Here is an 8,953-nt window from a genome sequence, read left to right as displayed (position 1 = left end):
CCTCTAAAGAAGACACTGGGTTTCATGTATGCTAATTCTGCATTGCTCTGCTTGTGTACGTGTTTATGGTGATGAGAACTGCTGTTGTCATACTGTCTGGGGACCCCTGAACAAAAAGTCCTTTTGCAGGGTGTGACCCTCAGAGCCTGCATGGAGCCGTTTCCAGAGGTGCAGCGGAGGCACCTCACTGCAGCAGCTAAATTCAGATGCAAGCCAGTCCAGCTGGCCTCTCGGTCGATAGCAAGAGATGGGCAATTTCAGGCAGCGTTAGGCTATTTGAAGACTGAAGTTGGCTGCCGTAGGGCACCCTTCTGTTTTCACTGGCTGGAGAGAGAAAGTAACGTGGGATTTATCTCACTACCTGTTAGCAATGCGGCATCCAAGCCTGAAATAGTTGTGCAGGTCCTGTCTACACCTCCTCTCACTGCAGAGAGATCCTACACAACACACGTGCTTCGGACTGGAAATGATCAGGGACAAGCTTGGTCCAAGCACTGTAACCAAAGAGGGGGCACGAAGACGAAGGGGCGAGCCAGGAGATGAGCAGGATCTGACGAGCTGGAATTCACACGTGGGCAGAAGCCGGCCAGGTACTGACCTCATCTCCTGAATCCTGTCTTGTGGCTGCTCTAGTGAAACCGAAGAAGATAACCAGAAGATGCTATTCAGATTATAGCTGCACAAGCTGACGGCATTTTGCTCTTCTGCACACCCATTTGATGCCAGACCTCTAACCATTTCATGTTCGTCTGTCCTTCCAGTTCATCCACAAGCAGCCTTTTTAATTCACACTAGGTCTGGGTAGGATGGAGGGCACTGAAGGAAAGAAACCTTGTGGCATTAGAGATGGGAGGGAAAAAGGCACGCTGTGAGTGATGCCTGTAATACTGACCGCACAAATCATAGGGCTCAGCGAAACTCCTGTAATTTAAGGGCGAAATAAGAAGCGAAACATTATGCCCATGTCACATATGATGGCTCTTGGAATGAGGCAAACACTGTGCCATCAGTTTAGATAGCAGGACACAGAAGAGAGGCCTCACACTGAGATTACAAGCATTATGGACCCTGAATTGTTCAGTCCCAGGTCTGTGCATCTGGCATGACAGCACCAATTTGAAACAGACTGTGGCATCTACTCTGGGAGACTCCTTGGAGAATTCAGTGAAAGGCCAACCATCTTTCTCTGATTTAACTGCTTTGAAAGTGTTTTCCATTCTTCCTGTACAAACATTTTGTCTGAGCCTCCTTTCAGGTCAAATGGCCATAAACTCTGTGACTGACTTTAATGAGATTTTGTTCATGCTCTGAAGATTAGAGCCTGCACTGGATAAAGTTTGAATGCTCCTAATTCCCGGTTACTCTTGCAGGTCCAGCCCCTGGGGAGGACTTGCCAACCCAGCACAGGATGGCTCCCTGGCCAGTGAGATTTCAGACGGAAAAGGCTGCAACTGTCCCGGTCCCATCTGCGGTTCCACGTGCCTCTGAGATGAGGTGCTGCAGCAGGAGGAATGCTCAATTTGTAACTCCTAGAAGACAAACCCCGGTTTTGCTATGTTTGTTAGCAGTCCCTCAAAGCATTTACGCAGAATATTCATAGAATCATTGAATGGCTTGGGTTGGAAGGGACCTTAAAGACCATCTAATTCCCCCTTCTGCCACAGGCAGGTTGCCCAGGACCTCATCCAACCTGGCCTTCAACACCTCCAGGGATGGGGCATCCACAGCTTCTCAGTGCCTCACCACCCTGAGTGAAGAATTTCCTCCTAACCTCTAATCTAAATCTCCCCTCTTTGAGTTTAAAACCATCCTCCCTTGTCCTGTCATTATCTGACTGAGCCAAAAGTCACTCTCCAGCAATACTGTCCCTCCTCCTGCTGCTTGTGCAAGGAGCAGCCATGCCCTGAAGCACGGCTTCCAGCGGGCATAAGACGGGCTCTTCCCCTTTCAGCTTAGCAGTGTGAGCACAGGGGGGAGGCACTGGGATGAGGTGAGAAACCTTCCTGTGGATCCATCCCGGGCTGGAAGCAGAGCCGCTGCTGCCCTAAAGCAGATGAGCAAAGGTGGCGAGCGGAGGTGGGGCTCTGCGGTCGCTTCCCCGAGCACCCACTGCCCCTCGGTGCCGGTGCCGCAGAGCAGCGCTGCAACGTCCTCACAGCAGCAGCCCGAGCATGCCTGGGAGGAGGGCGGCTAACCGCTGTGCTAGGGCTTCAGGGCTTGGCTCCTGGATCTGTTAATCAACTTTATGAAAACCTGTGGGGTCGAAAGAGCAATCAAATAACGGAGGATGAGCCAAGCTGCCTCTTTGTGCTTTCCACTTTTCTAGCCATTTTATCCTTTCTTCCCGCAAAATCAGCTCGCTCCAGCCTGACCTTGTGATGTGACAGCTCCGTTCAGGCTGGCAGAATTAAGATGATTTGTCCCTCTTCATGTTCCTGCGTTTGCTCTCACTCTGCTCCTCCAATCTGTTTGCTTCAAGCTCAGGGCTCCCTAATTGTATTCCGATGGAGACAAACCTCATGATTAAAACTCAAACGCGAGCCTATCCGAGCTGCAGCAGCACAGGCGTCAGAGACCCTGAAATTGCAAACTCAATCTTTCTGATGGATTTAATACAGGGATCTGTTTTGTCACCCTCGTGCTGGGTGCAGCAGCAGCCCCCGCCCCATCTGCCCCTCCTTCTCTCACTCCCCCTGGCAATTTCCTCATTGCTTAAAAATATTCAGTGAGGCTCCATCAAAGCGAATATTGAGACTTGTATTATTGTTGCCAGGGGTGACATTAGATGAGAATTATATGAAACAATAAGGGCACTGGAGTATAATCCATTTGACATTTGGAACATGTTCCCAGTGCTCTGTGCTCCTCGAAACATTCACACAACAGAACTGTCTTCATTTTCATCACAATATTTGTGTGCGTGTGCGCGAGTAGATTTATCTCTCCTTTTATTTCTCTGCCTGGTCATTTTCTCTAATGCCAACAAAAGAGAAAACCCTCACTTCCAGGGCTGCTCCCCTGTCCAAGCATCATTTTTGATTGTTTATACCCAGAGGACAAGGGGTGAAGTAAAATGCTCTCAGCATAAAGCTGGTTCAGACATGGCAGCAGTGCTCACTGCCTGAGCAAAGCCATCCTGGGCCAAGGTTTGGGTTCCTGGGACAGCCCATTGCCCTGGGAAGTGATGCTTTCGTTCAGAGTTGTACCAGAACGACAGACGCAGAAAAGTGTTTGTGCCCGATCAGTCCCTGTCCTCCTTCCCCTTGCAAAGTGCCACCAAGGATCGTGGTCTGTGTCCTGTGCATGAACCACCACGCACCTACCAAGTTTCCTTTGTGCTCACGGAGTCTCACACTGCTCGGGCACTGAGCCACACGCTGAAAGGCTGTGGCGTGGCACAGCACGGTGCGGAGACTTTGGGTCTCCTGAGCCCAGAAATATGCTTCTGCCACCCAGGCTGTCCTACACAACCACATGGAAGGACGTCTGCAAACCGAAATCTGAATTCCTCTGAGCTGCCTAAGACTTCAGAAAAAAAACACACACAAAACAAAAAACAAAAACAACAAAAAACAACCGATGCTGTTGCCAGGGCACACCTAGGAGGAAGCATTTCAGACCGCGTTGCTCGCTGGCTTCCCCATTAGGCCAGGCATTTGCAAGGGGGCTCCGACATGTCACGTCCCCCCTGCCCACCAGTGAAGGCAGCATGGGCACCTGTTCTTGTTCCTTCCTAAAGTCCACCTGAACTGTCGCCTTCCCTCCAATACTACATACAAAGACTGATGCTTCTGGGAACAGAAGCCTGGGCTCCTTAAAAACATCATCTCTGAGCCTGGCTGACCCCAAACCGCACCACGGAGTCGGCTCACGGATCCGCACGGGAACGGGAACATACACGCCACATGTGCGCGCAAGCTTCTCCTCCACAAACTCAACCACCCAGATTCCAGGTGATTGCCTCAGTTACAGATTCAACAGGATGATCTCGTTTGCCTGCTAGATGCCCCGTGCACAGGGATTTGGATCCCCCAAAGTGCCCGTGCCACGTGCTCAGCTCTGCCCGGTGCTGGTGCCAGGCTCAGGAGCACCGAGCAAGTTAGTTGTGAAATGGCCTCATACGGCACTGGAGCACTTTTCATCTGGAGAATGTGCAATGTTGCATCTTATGGAGACAGAATGCAGAATACGCAGGATAGGATGGGTTTTGCAGAGGTTTTTAAGCATTTGGGGGTTACTGTTAATTTCAGCAAGAATTGTATGCTTTCGGTACTTGCGATGTTTGAGAGAAATGAAAACGTGGGGAAAGTCATAGTGGTCAGAGCAAGCAAATTTACATTCCAAGATTACACCAGCAAATTCTTCAGCATAACTGTATTAAAAATGTGTTTATCCCATATAATATCAGTGCTTTACATTATTTTCGCTTTAGAAATCATTATCTTGCCAGCTGAGCTGCATGTTGTGAATTATTTGCTAGGAAAACAGTGCACCTAGCCTGCAGATTCAGCCCAGGTTCATTTAAAGTTTCCCGAAGGTTCATGAACTTGTTTAAGTGCCTGGGCTGATTTATGGGGCTGACATGAACACAGGTGAGACTCATTGGCCTCTGCTTGAGATTCCAGGCTTGTTCTTGCTTAAATCTCAAAGTGAAACTTATAGAGCATGAAACATCCTGAACTGAAAGTGATTCAAATGTTTGTGAAACATTTTCCATACACCTTGGCTCTTTTGATGATGAGTGATGCTACCAAACACCAGGTTCTCCTCCAGGTATGGAGCCTAGAGATGCATCATTTTGGCAGAAAAGACTCAGTGGGCCCCACTGCACTTCCTTCTACCAAAAGGAATTTGAGGCTGACTAAGCTTCAGCTTCAGCACCCATTTTCTCAGTCCTCGGGCCACTGCTGCAGCAAACAGCCAGAGCACAAAGATGCAAAAGGCTTCCCACCACGTGTCCCATTGGAAGTTACACACTGAGCTTTGCGTTTATGAAAGGACACCAGATGATATGGGGCAAGACAAGGTTGGCTTTCTAAGGTGGGATTAGCAGGAACATCTCCCTTCATTGCCAGCCCTTCCACAATGTTCTGCTTCTGAAACCTCAGTGCTGTCCTCTTAACAAAGTATGAAGATAATTAGATTTTGCAGTGTGGTTACACCTCAGTAAATATTGTCTATAAAAATCAATTGGCATTTACTGTACGTAACATATAATAACTATTCTTATAAATCTAAATTATCCTTATAAATCTAAATTAAATGCCTAGGTTTAAATGTATTTAGGACATTTAATTAATAAAGTGTTACCAAATAACCATTACTAATCTGTTTACTTCAAGCCTGATTTCCATTTCCAAAGGATTTGTTTCTCAGCAGTGTGTGTGGGAGGGTAAAAGTGAAGCATGTGAAGGGGTTCGAAAAAGCTGCTACAGGTACCAGAAATATTTAAAGCTTGTCCATGTAATCCCCTTTTCTTTTCCCCATTGAGAAATGCTGGAACCAGAATTTTTCAAAGGAAAAGGTCCCTTTTTGACCCACTGATAATTTGAGGTGCTCAAAATGTTCTGTACTCTGGAACATCTTCTTTCAACAGTTTACTAATTAAAAGCTCTAATTTTCTGTTTAAGCTGATTCAAAATTTAACTTCATTTAAAAAGAGAAAAAACAATTAAGGATGAAAAGGTCAAAACCAAAATGAACTGATGTAAACAAAAGCTTTAGATTAGATACAAACATGATATGGAAAACACAGATTGTGATGCTTTTTCCCTGAGCTTCTGAAACTGCCTTTCACTGAGGTCTAACGAGCCAAGTGGCTCACCCGAGGTCCATCAAGGAGCTTGTGCCAAGCAAGGTTACCTCTTCCAGGTACAGCTGGGCTCAGGTGTTTATGTTCAAAAATGCAGATCCTGGTCAACCAGAAATATGGCACAAGCTAGCACTGAGTTAATCCCCTTCAACTTGCTGGTCTCCTTCCCCCACTTCAAATTTCCATGCGGAAACGTTGTGATGTTTTATTTTGAAATGGTATTTTATCACCCAATTTCTTTCTAGGACACTGAACAACAAAGACCACAAATGAAGCAAATGTTTTGTTCCAACTGGAATGATTTCTTATCCAGTTCCCTTTTGTTAGTAAGTTGGAGAAAACACAATTCTTATCAAGTTAACCCCCAAATATTTCACAAAAGCCACCAAATGTCTCTGCCCAGCCAGCTCTGCTGCAAAGCCCCCAGTGCTAACGAGTAGCTAGGTAATTCTTCCTTCTCCCCATAACCAACACTCACAGACCGAGCTTGCACGAAGTCAGAGGGTCAAACTCACAATAAGCATGGCATGGAAGAGTTCTGTTGAACCAAAACTAGCTTTAGTGCAGTGATTAATTTAGCTAAAAACGTATGATCACAAGCAACACAAATGTATTTCTCATGCTGCTGGTTGAGGCTGTTCCACCATATAATGCCACCACCTAGGCGAGTGCTCTCCTAGCCCAGTCCCTATTGACTTAAAACCACTGAACTCCTTCGGTGCCCCGTAAGGTGTCAATGACTGATCACAGCCCAGTGGGGTGAGGAGCAGCATCGGTGGCAGTGACCTGCTGGTACCCTCCTTGGTAGGCTGAACAGACAATTCCAAGTGTATTAAATTCACTCCTTTGCACAGGGCGTAAAGCAAGGTTTATGTACTAATTAAGCTAGAGCTGAAGCTTATAGTCAGACACTCAATTGCAATTGTCCTAGTGCATTTTAATTAGTTAATCACTTGCAGAAGTCAGTTCCTCATTCCCTGCTTAGGCAGGGAGATGCTACAGGAGGGAGCAAGGGCTGGGAGGCAGCATGGGCAGGCGAGAGGTCCCTGATGCAAGCAGACCCCAGGTCCCAGCACCGCTGCAGCCCCGAGCCCAGCTCACACGCCGAGCCATGGTGGGCTTCAGCTTCACCATCCGTGCAGGGTCTCCAAGCCAGCCCGATTCTCCCTGACCCCCAGCTTTTTTGCTGAGCGCCTCCGGATGTTAAATTCACTACAGATGAGTAAAACAAAGGAAAATACCTTCTGGGAAGATGAAGTATTTTACGGTCTGTCTTTTTGTGCTTGATTCAGACTGAGTTTGGCAGATGGAAACGAGCCCAAACCTAAAGAGAGATAGAAGTTGAGAAAATATTTTGAAATGGAGCCTGGCATCTCTGCGTTAACAACTGCTCCTCTCTTGGAGTGACGTTTGACTTCATCTGTCTAACTAGCTTAACGGTCTCTCAGTGTTTTTTCTGATTGGGGTAATTTATTTGTTTTCATGCTAAGTTTTATTGCTTATTGATTTTCCAAGTCATTCTGAACCTATGTCAGTTTTTATATGCTTGAAGTAATAGAAATCCTTCTGTGGAAGATCCACTGTGTAAAATCTTATTGCCAGCCGGACTAAAATCTGCAAATACTGTTAATTACCGTGGTCACAGTCCCCTCAGATGACACATTCAGACCTGACACTGTTGTCCCTCCCTTGCACCACACGAGCCCTGACAAGAACGCATACCCCAGGCTCCAGATTCAATGAGTGCTACACCACAGGCAGGGGACAAGAAGCCAGTGGCATCCAAGCCATCACCTCCAGAAAGCCCCGTCAGTGCTTCAGGGCCCCCAGGAGGCCTCTCACACGGGTTGAGGCAATGTGACGAGCTGCCCATGCCACAACCTTGCTCAGATTGCTCCAACTTGCTTCCTTAAGGACTTTCAACGATTTCAGCTGGATTTGAATCAGAAAAAGTAAACAAAGTAATAAATCTAACCATAGTAAGAAAAATTCATAGGTCCTTTATGGGCTGCTTACCACGGCTTTATGTCACTTTGTGTTTTCCTAGCAGTAGCTACTGCCAAAAGAGAAATTGTCCTTAATTTCCAGGGAGCCTGCTCCTGGAGGCCCGCAGGTCTGCACCAGACAGGCCCCGTGGGTTCTTGTGGAGGAGCTGGAGCCACCTGCTATGGCCTGTCCTCCACAGCAGACGTGTCCTCCTCGTGAACGAAACAAAGCCACCCTCACTGCGTGATGGGCCTGCCTCCGGGCACTCTCTGGAGCAGGCGGTTGTCACCACGTGTGCCCTCCTTCTGCCGTTTGGCAGTGGCCAAAGGAGGAGGATGTATTTGTTCTTCATGCTTCCAGTGTTGGCCATTTGCTTGTTCAGGGGCCATGAGGCCCAGCTCCCTCCGGCTTCCTCCATCTCTCTGAAGATGTTGCCACTCTCGTTACCTGCACGCTGACCTGCTCCAGGTGCTCTCCTTAAACTCTCAGTCCGCACACACCAAAACCTCAAGGATCTGCTGTTTCCTGGGCAGAAGCCCCTTCTTCGTCTTCTCATCCTGCCAGGAGCTTTCCTCTGGGCTGGGACGTGCTGGAGCTGCACCAGCACGAGGGGACAGGGAAGGAGGGGAGCAAAGGGAGGAAACGTTTCTCAATTTAGAAAGTAATAATGCAGCTTAATTGCACCAGCAGCTGGCAATGCTAGGCGGAGTGAGGTGAGGCCTAATTATTGCACTTGGCAGCTGTCTCCTCTGCTGAGCATGTTGATGGGAGAAATGAAGGCTCCTTCCAGCAGACAAGCTGGGGAGGGATGGGTGAGCGATGCCGCCGTGGTGGCTCAGCACACGCGGCTCAGGAGCAGCAGGAGGGATGTCTCTCTGCCTCCAAACAGAGGTGGGGACAGGGACGGCTCTCCTGGGTGCTCCTAAGGGGCCTGGGAGGGAAAAGGCAAGAAAAGAAAGCCTAGCTGTGACAGAGGCCAGCTCAAGCTCTGCAGGAAAGGTGAGGTGTGGGTGGGGAAGTGAGACCTGCCCGTCCCAGTCTGAGGCTCCTGACCTTCCTGCAGCCCTTCCACCGGCAGACAGCTTCTCCTCCAGCAGGAGCAGATCGTGCTTCCAGCTCCAGAGGTGCCCATGTAACCTTCTGGCTGCTGCGGCC

The 8,953-nt window shown here is 48.4% G+C and overlaps 1 long non-coding RNA gene across 1 annotated transcript; it reads right to left on the bottom strand.

Moving 5' to 3' along the window:
• Positions 1-5,113: 5,113 nt before the first annotated feature.
• On the bottom strand, positions 5,114-8,290 carry LOC118177564. The gene is made up of 3 exons (XR_004755862.1): positions 8,246-8,290; positions 7,535-7,744; positions 5,114-7,136 (listed from the first exon to the last, which is right to left on the bottom strand). It is a non-coding gene; the product is annotated as an uncharacterized LOC118177564 (long non-coding RNA).
• Positions 8,291-8,953: the final 663 nt, after the last annotated feature.

This window comes from Oxyura jamaicensis, chromosome 23 (genome assembly GCF_011077185.1).
Source record: "Oxyura jamaicensis isolate SHBP4307 breed ruddy duck chromosome 23, BPBGC_Ojam_1.0, whole genome shotgun sequence".
Lineage (NCBI taxonomy): Eukaryota > Metazoa > Chordata > Aves > Anseriformes > Anatidae > Oxyura > Oxyura jamaicensis.
Note: the sequence above shows the minus strand (reverse complement) of the source record. Positions and strands in the feature narration are given on the sequence as shown.